Consider the following 15,474-nt stretch of genomic DNA (forward strand, 5'->3'; position numbering starts at 1 on the left):
TTTTAGAGTTAAGAAAATCAAAGCCCAAAGAAGGGAAATGTCTTGCCTAAGATCACACAGTTTGTGCCAAAGTCAAGACTATAATAATAATAATAATGATAATCTGATTTATAATACAGAGTGTCTTCTATCACCTGTTAAGAACTTCTGATCACCTACTACCTAAGTGATGACCTGCTATTGCTTCTTTTCTACTGTCTAACTCAGGAATGCCTGGAAAGAATGAATTCCTTCATACATTTTCTGTAGAATCTGCAGTTTCCTTCTTTCTAAGCCCTGTGTCACGTTTAGTAGCTTGTGTCTGATGGTGAAAAACAGCTTGAAAAAGTACGTAGCAGATTCCTCTTATGTTTAATTATTGGTGACTTAACCTCCATTAGAAATAGCCTTTAAGATCTTACCCAGAAGTTCTCCTGTTATTCTGTTTTTAAACTGTAAAAGTGACATCTTCCAGGCTCAAGAGTATGCAAATGATAATATTGACCCAAAATAAATGTGAGCTAAGAACTTGCTTGACACAGTTTATGTAACTTACTCCAGAATTTTTAGAAGGGAATATGTGCTCAGTATTTTTGTAATTGAAATGAGTTTTATAATAAGTAACTTTATTGATTTATGTTGTTTTGTAACTTTCAAGCAAAGGGGATATTTGAGCAGGTGATGATATTGAAAATGAGAATGTTGTCAACCCCTTATTTGATTGGAATTCCACCAATTTAGTGGTAGAGAGATTAATAGCCTTGATTTGATCTGTTACACTTGCCGATTCTTTTCTAATAGGCACAGAAGATTTCTTGCATCTTAGATGTGAAAATGTGTATAATGTGAAATAGATAAAATAATTATACTCATTATTCAGAGGAGGAGTTTTGTTTCTAACTTAATTTGTACAGATAGCTTTTTTGCACTTGTTTTATTGTTCCTTCTATTTTTGCCTGGCAGGTTGTAGGATATGGCAGGGAAGTAGAAAAATGTCTGAGATCAAACACTATTTCTAGGTAGCTGTTTCCTTTGCTACAAATTTACTGTTAATCCTCTTAGTCATAACCTCTACAATGGAATATATAGTCCCATTCTCCAAGTTGAGAATGCCAAATATCATTTCAAAGTGATTAAAAACCTGGTGATAAAAAATTTCCAGTAACAGTCTCATTTTATGACTACTTCTTTGGATGATTTCCTAAAGATGAAGAAGCAATACGACTGGGCAGGCTTTTAATATTAAGTAGAGACTTTAATAATTTGAAATTAATATTTATAAAACCCTTATGGGCAAGATAGCTAGCATTTAATGAAAATGTCTCCAATTACATTAGTATTATTAGATTGACCCACATAATAGTAAGATATAAATTATGCATTTTCTCATTGATCCTTGACAAGTTTGTATATAGAAATATGACTGATGGGATGAATGTTTGTGGACTTTGGAATCATTCAGACTTATTAGCAGCGGGAGCTTCAGAAAGTTAATTGTCCTCTGAAACTCAGTAAATGACAATGGTAATTCCTGGCTAGCCTGATTTTGTAAAGCATCAGTGATTTATGGGTAAAGGCATAGCATAATGGTCTGAATATAATGATGCTAATAGTAATGAGGATAGTAACAGTAAGATAATCACTTAAAAATAAACTAAATATGATATGAAATAGCTAACATTGACCTTGTTTTTTTTATGTGTATTCCATTTCCAAAATATCCAAGTAGTTTATTTGTTGCCTCTCAGTGGAAACTGAGATATTCAAATGAGAGTTGCCTTATATTCCAGAAATTAAGATGGGGCAGGAGATGAAATTCAGTTCAAACAAAAGGCCAAATGAGTATTTCTTGAAACCTTGGTAAAAACTGCACAGTTTAATAAGGTGACTTAATTTCATTGCTAGCAGCAGCAATGCATATTTCATTCATTTTAAGTGTTTCCTTTTTCAGAGCCAGAATGAAAATATAATAATTGCATAGCCCATGATTAGCCAGCTGCTTAGTAATTCTCTATCTTATTGAGTATTTCTGCCGTATCTTTTTGCCAGCAAAGGACAGCCAGCAGACAATATTAGTTGAGGATAGACAATGCATTTTCATTTTGAAATAATCACTCTCCCTTCAATGGAGTATTAGAACTATTGATGGTGTTTGCTACCTGCATATTTTAAAAAATTAAAGATGACAAAAAGTCCTACCCGCTATAGAGATAGCCCTTTTCCTGGAGATGCAGCTAATTTCCTCAAATTGATTTTGTAACTACATCTCTCAGACTTTAAGTCTGAAGTCTTTTTTTTTTTCAATTTTTGGTCTGGGCTGGGTTTGAACTGGCCACCTCTGGTATATGGGACCGGTGCATGCCCTACTCCTTTGAGCCACAGGCACCGCCCCAAGTCTGAAGTCTTTGTTGAAGGAGGATCAATGGACATTTGTTAGAAATCTCTGTCTGCCTTCCCCACCCCTTCCCCTCACAGAGAGAAAGTGCTGGTACTGAGGATCACGTCCACCCTCCCCCCACCCACCCTAATACAGGCCGGCAGCCATCAGGAAGGGGAATATTTTGAAGAGACGGATTTAAAAGAACGGTAAAGCTCAGGGCTGGCAAATCTCACAGATTTCTGTAAAGAAACATCTCTGGCATTCAGGGTACATAGTCCTTCTTTCTCGTGGCCAGCTGGCTAGAAAATTGCTCTGGACGTCATGCATGTGACTGAGAGCAAGGTGAACTTTTAAACGAGATGATTGAGGAAAGAGGGATTGTGTTAGTTTGATTTCATACTTTTTAGTTTCCTCAGATTGGTCTTTCCTGATGAATCCTAATCAATTATCCAGTGGCCTCCTAATCAAGAACGGTGAGCCCAGCCAAAAGAATGTTAAAGATTGCTTTCCCGCACCAGAGGACCGTATAGCCCAGACTGTCACCTTGTAGGTAGCAGAATTCTAAATGCTCAGAGCTGTATCATCTGGCTGCAGCTCCCAGTGCTCACCCCGCTGCCCCCATGCCCTCCTCTCACTTTGTCTCTCTTTCTTCTACACACACACACTTTGCATATCAAAAAGGCATTTGCCCACAAAATGACCATCTAATTCCATGGTGCCTGAGGGTCTAGCCATGTCTCTGACATAGGGGTTGATGCTTTTTGCATTTTATAGAGCAGAATCTCCCCTTCTCAGCCCCCTTTGTCCCCTTCTCAGCCCCCTTTGTCCTGAGCCACTCTTCTGGTTAGTGATCAAGTTTGCTTTTGATGCTTTACAACATCTTTGCTCCTTACTCTTGAGAAATAACCATTGACTGCCTCACTCTGAACAAACCGTCTCTGGTGTTTATGCTTCTGGGTTGTATTTGTGTTTTGTTGCAAACCCCAGATTTAGCGGGACCATGAAAAAAAATTCTTGTCTTGTGGGTATTTTTCTCTCTCATATTTATAAACTGGGGGTACAAGGGAAGCTTCTAAACTCTGCCTATAAGGTAGAATGGATGAGACTATGGCAAAACATTCCTCTTGGATATTCCCCTAAATCACTCATCATGTACAACATGTGGACATGAGTAACCTCAGTGAGACCAGCAAAGCCAAGAAGATATTTTTAAGGAATTGATCCATAGCTGGGCGTTGTGGCAGGCGCCTATTGTCCCAGCTACTTGGGAGGCTGAGGCAAGAGAATTGCTTAAGCCCAAGAGTTTGAGATTGCTGTGAGCTATGATGCTACAGCCCTCTACCAGGGTGATACAGTGAGACTCTGTCTCAAAAAAAAAAAAAAAAAAAAAGAAAAGAAAAAGAAAAAAATCGATCCAATCATTGTTCCTTGACTCGAGTTTCACATGAAATTTTGCCTTGTGTTTTGGCTTTCTGCTATAAGAAAAATATGTAGCTTTAACCCCAGAGTCATACCTAGTAAGCTGAGACATTCAGAATATTGGCGACAGACGGGTTGATTGAAGTACCTGGCCAGGATCACACTTGCACTGGGCATGCTCATTGGGAGGAATGGAGAGCAGATTGTCAACTTTTGCTTTTGTTCTTTGTTTTTCCTCAAGCGCCTGCACTTGAATTAGCATAAGCCAAATGTGCAAATCACGAAATTCCACTGTTGTTTAGCACAACTCAAGCCCTACCCTCAGCATTTCATGTGGCTGACTATGGCTTTAGAATTCACTGGTGATGATTAACAATGACTACCATTTTCAATTCACTAAGTGTACAAGTGTTTTAGGTTATAATCTCATTCAATCTGTATAACAACTCTATGAGCGCTGCATTATTAGCGCCATTTCACAGACGTACATATGTGGATGGATTTTTAAAGCACCTTATAATCTTCAGAAAGAAAAGTAAGCAACAGACATTGTTGACCTACTTCCATCCCACCTCGTAGGTTCATGTTTGTGTGTATTTGTGTGTGCACATCTCATATGCACACTGGCGTTCAGGTTGTAATGTTTTAAAGGGCTGGAAATCAAGGGAATAATAATTGTTTTGATTACATTGGCAATGAAATGACGAGATTGGAAGGTTGACAAGTTTTCCCCAGTCACACGCTAGTTCAGCTGAGAATTTTAAGGCATTTTGCTACTTACTCGTTATTAGAGTACTCTTTGTTTTTAACTTGTTTTTATTATCTGTTTTCTAGTTTGCCAGCTTTCTCATGAGCTAGGGTTTTGGTAATGTCATTGCAAATAGCAATAAAGGCTGTATATGACAAAGTCACAGCCATTATCATCCTTAATGGGAAGAAGTTGAAAGCACTCCTATCTGAGAACTGGAACAAGACAAGGATGCTCACTATCACTAGTCTTATTCAGCATAGTACTGGAAATCCTCACAAGAGCACTCAGGCAAAGAGACAAAAAAAAAAAAAAGCCATCCAAATTGGAAAAGAGAACATCAATTATCCCTGTTTGCTATTGATATGATCTTGCATATAGATACCCTAAAATGCCATCAAAAAACTCTTAGTTCTACGCTTTGTATGGAACCAGAAAAGACCCAGATAGCCAAGGCAACCTTACATAACAAGATCAGAGCCGAAGGCCTCACTTTACCCGACTTCAAGCTATACTACAAGGTTATAGAGACTAAAACAGCATGGTACTGGCACAAAATCAGAGACAGAGATGACATCATCCTCATATTCTCATCGGATTTTTGACAAAACAGATGAAAACATACACTGGGGAAAAGAATCCCTGTTCAAAAAATGGTACTGGAGAAACTGGATACCCACATGTAACAGACAGAAACAGTATCCCTATCTCTCATCACTCACAAAAATTAACTAACAATGGATAAAAGACTTAAACGTAAGGCAGGCAATTGTAAGAATCCTACAGGAAAATGTTGGAAAAACTCTTATAGATATTGGTCTAGGCAAAGAATTCATGAAAAAGACCCCAAAAGCAATCATAGCAACTACAAAAATAAATAAATGGGACCTGATCCAAGGTTGTAAAAAGCTTCTGTATAGCCAAGGACACAATCAAAAGAGCAAATAGGCAGCCCAAAGAATGGGAGAAAATATTTGCATGCTGTACATCTGATAAGGACCGATAACCAGAGTATACAAAGGACTCAGGCAAATCAAAATCATTTAATAACAGTAAAGACCATCCTATTGTTTACGGTAAAAGAAGTTCTACTGAGGCAGGCATGACTGGGTAGGTTTTCCTAAGTTGACCAAGAAGCAAAACTGTAGTTGGAACTCAAATAAAAATAAATGAAGAGAAACTGAAGTGAAAGAGACATATTTTCTCTTTGAATAAAAAGTGTAAATTGTTATTAAGGATCTGCTGTTGAAGATCTTGCCAGAAATGTTACTCATTCTCCAATATATAGGTTTTAGGTGAGCATTCACATTAAAATTTAGTTCCAAGATAAAAATCTTACTAAGGAGTTTCTGTGGCTTTTCAGTTTTAAAATTGAGACATTATGACTTCAGAGTAGGTCAGGAACAATGTTGATAGTAAAGCATCATTAGTTTTACTTGTTTCCTTGAATTAGCTGTCCTTATTTTCTTCTGTCTGGTTGATCATATTGTATCCATGCCCCATTCTGTTTGCAACTTCAGATAGCTGAGTTATCAAATATGGTATCCATTAGCCAACTGTATTTGGTTCTTTTTCAGATTTCCTGATCTTTTCTCTTAGACTTACCTTCTGATTTAGGAGGATTGTCTTATATCTCTCTTGTCCATAAACTATACTCTCTGCCTCATCTGTCTGCCTGTCTATCATCTGGTCCCATACCTTCTGTTAAAGAAAATGTATGTGTTTTTAGAATCACTCACTTTGTCCTTATACAAATGTAAAATTATCCTTTTACCAACTTAGGATTAGATTGGTAACAGCAATGACCTTAATTCTATCTTAATTCTCCAGAACCATCATAGAACAAATCTAATCTTTCTTCTGCCCAATACTTCTTTAAATATTTATTGCAAATATAATAAAACTAAGTAAAACATGTTACAAGATGCTGCTACTATATATGACCTGTAACTGACTTAATAGTAATTACAGTAATGACCATGTATTGAATACTCAACCATCACAAGATGGTGGACTAGGGGATTTTACTTGCATTATATATATATATATATATATATATATATATATATATATATATTTTTTTTTTTTTTTTTTTTTTTTTTTTGAGACAAGGTCTTACTCTGTTGCCCTCGGTAAAGTGCCATGGCTTCATAGTTCACAGCAACCTCAAACTCTTGGGCTCAAGAGAGCCTCTTGCCTCAGTTTTTCACTTTTAGTAGAGACAGGTCTCACTCTTGCTTAGGCTGTTCTTGAACTGAGCTGAAGCAATCCACCCACCTCAACCCCACAGAGTGCTAGGATTACAGGCATGAACAACTGCACCTGGCCTACTTAACATTATTATTATTTCTTTTGCAGTTTTTGGCCGGGGCTGGGTTTGAACCCACCACCTCCGGTATACGGGGCCAGCGCCCTACTCCTTGAGCCACAGGCGCTGCCCTTTAACATTATTTTTAATGCATACACATAGCTATCAAGGTTAATACGTATGTGTAATCAACAAAGGAAATACTGTTATTTTCTAAGTTTAGTAGGTGACAGAGGAGCTTTCACCAGGGTTAAGGGGCCAGGCCTTATCCTGATTCAGGTCTGATTGTGAAGCTTGTCTTCTTTCAACATTCTGTACTCCTTCATCACAAACACATGCCTTATCATCAACTATATTATTCTCGCCAAATTGCACTATTCTTTAATCTCTGTTCTCTTAAAGTGGTTGATCTTTGGGCTGTGAAAATAACCAACATAATCCCTTTAAAAAGTCTAATTTTGGGGAAATTGTTTTAAATCAAGATTAAGAGGCAGGCTCCTCTTTAAGCCTCATCTAGCATGGGACAGAGTGGGAAGCCACCTGGTTGGCACCATATAAACCTAGGCAAGGCATCTTCACACTCTCCAAATTTTCAGTTGAGTCTGAGAATCACTTAATTCTAAAGTTTCTTATGGCAATATATTTCTCTGATTCAAAGACCATAAGTTAACGAATGAATAATAGATATTAGTAGATATCACATTTATATATGCATATATGGTATACAGCGTTTCCCAAAAGTTGCCCCTAAAATCACTATATATAGGGAAAATTGTAGCTATAGGTATCTATATTTACAAAATATTCATTACAAAATTTTACAAAGAGGTGGCCAACACATAGAGAATATTTTGTAAATAAAGGCACATTTAGTTACAATTTCCCATTTTCCCTATGTGTGCTGACAGGGGCAACTTTTGGGACATCCTGTATATATTATACATATGTATAATCTACATGGTATACCCCCAAAATACATATATAGTATCTTTACCACAAAGAAAGTAGCACACATTTTAGAAATTTAAAAATATGGGAATGCCTGAAATAAATTGAATATTACCTTCTCAACAGAGCCTCCTTCCATTGTCTTTTAACAATTTGAGACATATTCATCTCTAAACCTTTCTGTGCTCGCCACACACATTTTTTTCTTTTCTGCCTTTCAATCTGTTATTTTTCAGCAAAAACATTTACAGTCTGAAATTTCTAGAATTGATTCCAAAGTGTGTGACAGCTCATTCAAATAATAGGCGTGTTTTAGATTTATGGATATTGCTCAATTGTTTTGCAAAAAATAGTTGCAATTTACACTTTCAGAACAATGGTGGTCATGTCCTTTCTTCTGAAATTCTCTCCATCTCAGGATGCCATGTATTTTTTAAACTTTGGGTAATCCGAAGAGTGAAAAAATATATTTCATTCACGACACATAATCTGGATACCTTGAAAATCCTTTTTTTTGAAGAGCAGAATTCACTTTAGATGAGGCTACAATGTAAAGGAGGGCACAACGTAAATGTACATAATAGGGAATCACACCATTTCCCAGCAAATCATAGGTTAGCAAATTAAAAAAAAAAAAATTTTCCCAGCTGCTCGGGAGGCTGAGGCAAGAGAATCACGTAAGCCCAAGAGTTAGAGGTTGCTGTGAGCTATGTGACGCCACGGCACTCTACCGAGGGCGGTACAGTGAGACTCTGTCTCTACAAAAAAAAAAAAAAAAAATTTTTCCAGTGACTTCTTTATGGTACAGGATGCCAATACTAGACCTGATTCTTACACATATTCCAAAGAAAGCTAGAAAATACATTAAGAATATTGACTTCAAGAAGTTTCTGTTCAGAGAGCAATTGAAATATATAGTAAGGTGCATGTTTTTTAGATACAAGATAAATTTCTTTTCCTTTAAAAAGTTTTTTCTTTCATGCTTTATAATGTTCATGTGAAAAAGACACTTATTTACTTTTTGCATCACTAACCCTGAGGAAGAAAGAACAAAAGTGGAGTAAGCTACATAACTCAGTAGGGACCAATCTCCACATTTTTCACAACGATGATGCAAAGTGATGGGAGAACTCCAGGACACTATGCTTATTTAGGCTTCCACATGTATCAGCTTAAACCATTTAAGGCAGATATGTCATTGGATAACTGGCATAGTAGCATTTCCCTGCCTCAACTGAGAACCTTTAAACAGTATCACGTTTGGTCTCTAGGTTGGTTTAAACAAGGTAAATGAAGTAAAATTTGACATTCACTATGTAGGAAATTTTCAGATCAACATATAGCAGTTATGTAAGGGACAAGACAGCTTCATTTGCTCAAGAACCTGCATTCAGCAGAATAAAAATGTGCCTAAGTTCTGTGAACTCTTTCGTGAGAAAGATCCTGGCAGTTACAAGGGAACGTAGAGGAAAATGCAATTCCATCCAAATGGAGTATGGGAGGAGCAGGCAAGGCTGCTTTGCCACTGTAATTATCATTCTTAGGATGAAAGTTGGAACTATGAATTTAGCTGGACTCACCAGTATTAACCTGTGGAAATGAAATAAAAATTTATTGCCTGGGCCGAAAACCCCAAGCAGCTGTTGGGAGCAAGAGGGCAATAAGGATAGAAGAAAACAGATTCACTGAGTTGTTGTCGAGAATGGGTTTCCCTGCTGTGTGCTTTGCCTGGTGCATTAGGCTGTTGACCACCATGCCAGTGCTTTCATCCCAGCCAGTAAACTGCACTGTAGCCCTGAAATAGGAGTCCACCTATAATCCATAATAGGATTATCCGAGTAATCCAGCTAGACCCCCAAATGCATAATTGGCCACTGGGGAGCAGAAATGTCCAAATCATTCACAAAAACCAACTGTGTGAGGAAGTATGCGATGCCCACGAAGGTACCACTAAGGAGACTGGAGACATGGCCCACCACTGTAACCCCTCCGTTTGTTATCAGCCTTGATGGGCTTTTACTCAGAACTGTGCCAACCTCTGAAGCCCACGAGTCTCCAGCAGAGCAGGCCACTGCAGCCAGGAGAGACAGACACATCCAGGAAGCAGTGTACTGCTTGGAAAAATCTATCAGGATCTCCCCAGGGCCATTTTCTATCATGTACAGCAGGGACATCTCCGTAGGCACAGCTCCATTACAGAACACCTGGACCCAGTTCCTTTGGCCTTCTTCCTTATATTCTGAATCTAGACCCTTCTTTGCTTCTCCCTTCCATTTAGTGAGTTTTGAAGAAGAAAGGAAAAACATCAGCAAAGAGGTAAAAAAGCTGAAGTTTGCAATGGTTAGGATAAATCCAGCCCTCCTAAAGCTCTACTATGATCTAGACTTTTCTTTTTAAAGCCGAGACGGTCAAAACAGGAACAACAGAAAACAGCCAATGCCAAGGAGAAATGGGCCTTAAGTTACCATAATAGGTGCTTGCAGTTATCGACATAATCCAGAGGCTTAAGAAATGCAAATGATCAGGCTCAGTATATCTATGTTAGTTATCATCTTTACATATCTTTTGCATATATTGTCATCAAGATTTGTCGTGGATATAAGGATACGAACACTCAAACTTGTTAGAAACTGCAGCTGGTGGAGAGCTCCAATTCGTATGGACGAGGTCGACACCTCCTTGGGAAAACACAGAGCGTCTCCTGAGCACCGGGGCGGCTCCTGTGCGGGCCTTCTCCCACCTCCAAAATCCTTTTTTGTTTAATGGCTATTTGTGAGTGTTTCTTTGCGGTTTGCCTGCTAATATCCTTTGCTAACTTTTCTATTGGTTTGTTTAATTTACTTTTTTTTTTTTTTTTTTGAGACAGAGCCTCAAGCTGTCGCCCTGGGTAGAGTACCATGGCATCACAGCTCACAGCAACCTTGAACTCTTGGGCTTAAGCTATTCTCCTGCCTCCGCCTCCCAAGTAGCTGGGACTACAGGCTCCGGCCACAACACCTGGCTGTTTTTTGGTTGCAGCTGTCCTTGTTGTTTGGTGGGCCTGAGCTGGATTCGAACCCACCAGCTCAGGTGTACATGGCTGGCACCTTAGCCACTTGAGCCACAGTCGCCAAGCCTGTTTAATTTACTTTTATAGTTAGAAGAACTCGGTGCATATTAGCATTATTAACTTTTTGTTTGTCAGGCTCATTGTAAATGCTCTGTTACTCTGTTTCTCAGTCTATTATTTTCCCTTCACTTTTGTTTATGAAGGTTTTGGCAAACCTACTATTTTATGTCATAAAATAGGGTTATCTTGAGAAGATACCCTTAGTATGTTATAAAATTTTTCTTCAGAAATATTTTCATAATTTTCATCATGAAATTTGTTTGTATAGTTTCTGTAAATTAGGGGTCAAATTTTCTTTAACATTATTAGCAAGAAATAAAACCTTTAGCTTTATATGTTTTATTGGCATGAGGTCATTTTAAAGGTAGAAGTTTCATTACGACTCTGTTCTGTGATTGTTTGAGGTTATTTGTCTCTTGGATCAAATTTCACAGTGTTCTGCAAGATTTCAATTGGCATCTCACAGTTGCTCGGAAATCCTTCTGAGATATTATGTTTTTTTCATGAACCTAACTTTGTATATCTTCAATTTCTTACTTTTTTTCCAAAGTCATATGTCAAAAGATTATGTGTGCCTTTCTTAAACTGACTCATGGTTGTATATCCCTCTGGGCTATACCTTGACATGCCACAGTCCCTCCTGCAGAGACAAATTAGTAGGTGATAGAACGCATGGCAGTTCTCCTGTGGCTATAGAGTGACTCCAGCCCTTCTGCTATGGTTTTGGGGAGGAATGCTCTCTGTTCTCTTTTTCTTTGATCTGTTTCCTTGCCCTAATTTTCCTTTCACTTCCTCTTACTCTTTAAGTTCTCGTGCCTGTGGACTAAGGGTTCAATGAGTCCTTTTGGTACAGGACCAGAAGGGTGAGAAGGTTGAAGAGCAAGAAAGGGATGAAAGAAAGGAGGACCGAGTGAAAAGAAAAAAAAAAAATAGAGAAAGGAGAGGGGATGGGTAAAAGGAATATTGACAAAAAGAAGAGAGGCACAGAAAGAGGGAGACAGAGCAATATCGGTGTACAGTAGGGTACTTTGACACAACCTTAAAAAAAAAAACACCTTCTGGGGCGGCGCCTGTGGCTCAAGGAGTAGGGCGCCGGTCCCATATGCTGGAGGTGGCGGGTTCAAACCTAGCCCCGGCCAAAAACAAAACAAACAAACAAACAAAAAAAAACACCTTCTGGGGGTGCCCTGTTGGGTGGTTCCCTTGAGGTCAGCAGCTCTTTGCTAATCTGATCAGACACAGTACCCCATCTCCACCAAGTAGAGAGGAAAGACAAAAATGCTATAAATCAAACCAAAACAAGCAAACAGAAAACTTTACGGGATCTGTTCTCTTTTTCCAGGGGGCAGACTGCCATGTCCCAGATGCAGGCCCTGGCCATGTGTGCCACTTCCTTCCAGTAAGAGCCTTTAGGGTTTACACAAGTGAGTAGCTGCTCTAAAAATTACATGAAGCAGACAGACATGTGCTATCCATCCTCCAGAGACCCCAAAGCTTCAGTCACTTCAGAATTTTCATAAACACATCAAACTGTGTCTTTTACTCCAAGGCCATTGGAAGACTTTAGGCCTGTGATGCGCTCTTAATGGCCCACCAGTGGCATGCTTGTCTGGGTCAATTGCCAACTCCAGAATGTTGGGAATGAGAGGATGGCAGTGACAATATGATCAATGTGCCATTATCCCAGAATCCCACAGAAATAACTTCAATATTTAGCCATAGCTTGGAAAGATTAAAAAAAAGTATTTTGTGGTAGTCTTTTAAAAAATTAGCTTCCTTTAACACACTTTGGAATCAAACGCAATCAAATTTTGGGTGTCTCTTACATGGGTGGTTATAGTATGAATTTGGGGAATTCTAGAATCGAAAGGCTGGCGCACTTTGATTTCAATTTCTTTTTTTTTTTTTTCTTTTGTAGATACAGAGTCTCACTGTACCACCCTCAGGTAGAGTGCCATGGCATCACGGCTCACAGCAACCTCTAACTCTTGGGCTTACGCGATTCTCTTGCCTCAGCCTCCAGAGCAGCTGGGACTACAGGCACCCGCCACAACGCCAGGCTATTTTTTTGTTGCAGTTTGGCCGGGGCTGGGTCTGAACCCGCCACCCTTGGCATATGGGGCCGGCGCCCTACTCACTGAGCCACAGGCGCCGCCCTGATTTCAATTTCTTAATAAGCTAAATCATGTTTTGTTCACTGCTATGTGTCTAGTCATAATCATTTGGTTGCCTCTCTGCTTTCCTGGATGCCCTGTGTGTAACATCTCTCCATCTGAAGCCATGGCAGGAGCTCTGGGCTCCCCACATCCTCATCACCCTGTTCCATAAATGCTTCCCACTTTTCCTGCTCATTGCTGCTGTGGTCTCGACTATCATTTCCTTAGCACCATCTGTGGACTGATATTTTGTGAGGGTTTGTACCAATTCCAAGTAAGAATCTGGCTCAACAGGCCACCATATTTAGTTTTTAAGAGAAAAGAAAGTAATTGATCAATTCCTATTCTAGTCTACTCCCCTTTTCCCCTCCTCTTCTCCCCCATTCAACCCTCATGTGAAGATTTTCTTACAGCTTTGAAATGGAGTCAAATTTCTAGGCTGCCCAATTGAATTTCAGTCAAAAATTTCACTTACCAGAATGCTCACAATACTAATAGTGTTGTTAGAAATAAGACACTTGATTAAAAGGCGGCACACTTGTCTATATCTTTAATGTGCATTCCTAATGAGTCTTAGCAGGAGGCTGATTCACATGAAAATGTACAATTAGCTCATCCAGTTTAATACACCATTATCTGCACCCAGGCCCTCTCTTCATTACCATTTGAATGCACTGTTTTCTTTGGAGTTTTGTGCGGGAAGCAAATCCCTATATATGGCACAGAGCTTTAGACTCTGATTTGTCTGCATTTGCCCTTTAGACAAAAGGCCAAAACAACGTGCTCTTTGGTGCATTAATTTTCAATCTCTGGCTATTTTTGAATTTGTAATGCAGCACATTTCCTTTTCCAAGAGACTTTAGTCAGCATACAATGTGGAAGTAGATATAGCCAAGGGATTTGTTTGTTATGGGCCTGCTTTAAAAGGCTGTTGAAATCCAGTGAAAAACAATATTACTTGAATCTAATGTCACTACTATATCGAGTCCCTTAGTACCTGGACTTTGGAATCTGAGACAACTATTTCATGAAATAAAAACTGAGAAATGGGAGTTTTATTTAATTCCTGTCAATGTTGTCATTTGGCCTTTCATTAATTTTCAGTATTTCTGGCATGACACACTCCCACAGTTCTATAAGCTGCTCTGGTACACAGAATTCCATTTCATCTAGAGAAAATGGAATTGGCAACAGATTAAAATAATTCCTCCCCTCTTTTTCCCTCATTTTCAAGCATCATTTGTATTTAACTCTTCACAGAGACTTAAATAAGTCTACACAGCAAAAATGCCTTTCTGTGACATATGCAATTTTCTATTCTTGAATAATGAGTCATATAGGATGTTTTACTATGTATGAAGTCATTTTAGAATAATCTAATTGGCTATACTTTTGCATATTTATATAGCAAACAAAGTGATGTGACTTGAGGAGCACACATTGTTTAAAGCTCATATTTGCTCATAAGATAATATTAAGCAAATTATAATATTAAGCAAACAATGATTTGCTAAGTGGAAAGAGAAGAAGGTTTATAGAAGGGCAAATGACGTATCAGAAACTGTATTTTTTTAATACCCGCTACAACTTCCTACCTTTGTTTGTCAAGCAATTTTTCTTAATTTCTCTGAGTTTCAGAATTTCTCTTTCCTTTTTCTGGCAGCATCTGGAAAAATGGCATAATAACACCTGCTGAGCACTATGTTGTGAGAATTAGAGGCAAAAATACCTGTATAGAGTAATGCAGAATACAAGATCAATAAAGAAAATCAACTATTTCTATATGTTAGCAATGAATAATCTGAACTGGAAATTAAGAAAACAATTTCATTTATAGTAGTATCAAAAAGAATAAATACTTAATAAATTAAAAAAAGAAACCCAAGATGCGTACACTAAAAACTACAAAGCAGAGGTAAAATAAATTTAAACATTTTTTATTTTTAATTATTATGGGTACATAATACTTGTATATATTTGTAGGGTAACTGTGATGTTTTGATACAGGCATACAATGTGATTTGAACAAATCAGGGTAATTGAGAAATCTATCATCTTGGGCATTTATCATTTCTGTGTGTTAGGAACATCCCAATGCCACTCTAATTTTAGTTATTTTAAAGCATCCCCTAACTTATTGTTGATTGTAGTTCACTTTATGTGCTATCAAATATTGTTCATTGTATCTAACTATATTTTTGCACCCATTATCCATCTTCCTTTTATCCTCCCCTTCCCTCTACCTTTCCATTAACCATCATTCTACTCTCTATCTCCATGAGATCAGTTATTTTAATATACAGCTCCCCATATGAGCAAGGTTTGTCTTTCTGTGTTTGGCTTATCCCACTTAGCATAATGTTCTCCAGTTCCATCCATGTTCCAAACGGCAACTAATATTCTGTTGTGTATATATCATGATTTCTT

The 15,474-nt window shown here is 38.2% G+C and overlaps 1 pseudogene; it reads right to left on the bottom strand.

The window, feature by feature from the left end:
- Window positions 1–9,393: 9,393 nt before the first annotated feature.
- LOC128560793 (transmembrane protein 19-like) lies at window positions 9,394–11,485 on the bottom strand (annotated as a pseudogene).
- Window positions 11,486–15,474: the final 3,989 nt, after the last annotated feature.

The sequence above is a fragment of the Nycticebus coucang genome, chromosome 2, assembly GCF_027406575.1.
Source record: "Nycticebus coucang isolate mNycCou1 chromosome 2, mNycCou1.pri, whole genome shotgun sequence".
NCBI classification, from domain to species: Eukaryota; Metazoa; Chordata; class Mammalia; order Primates; family Lorisidae; genus Nycticebus; species Nycticebus coucang.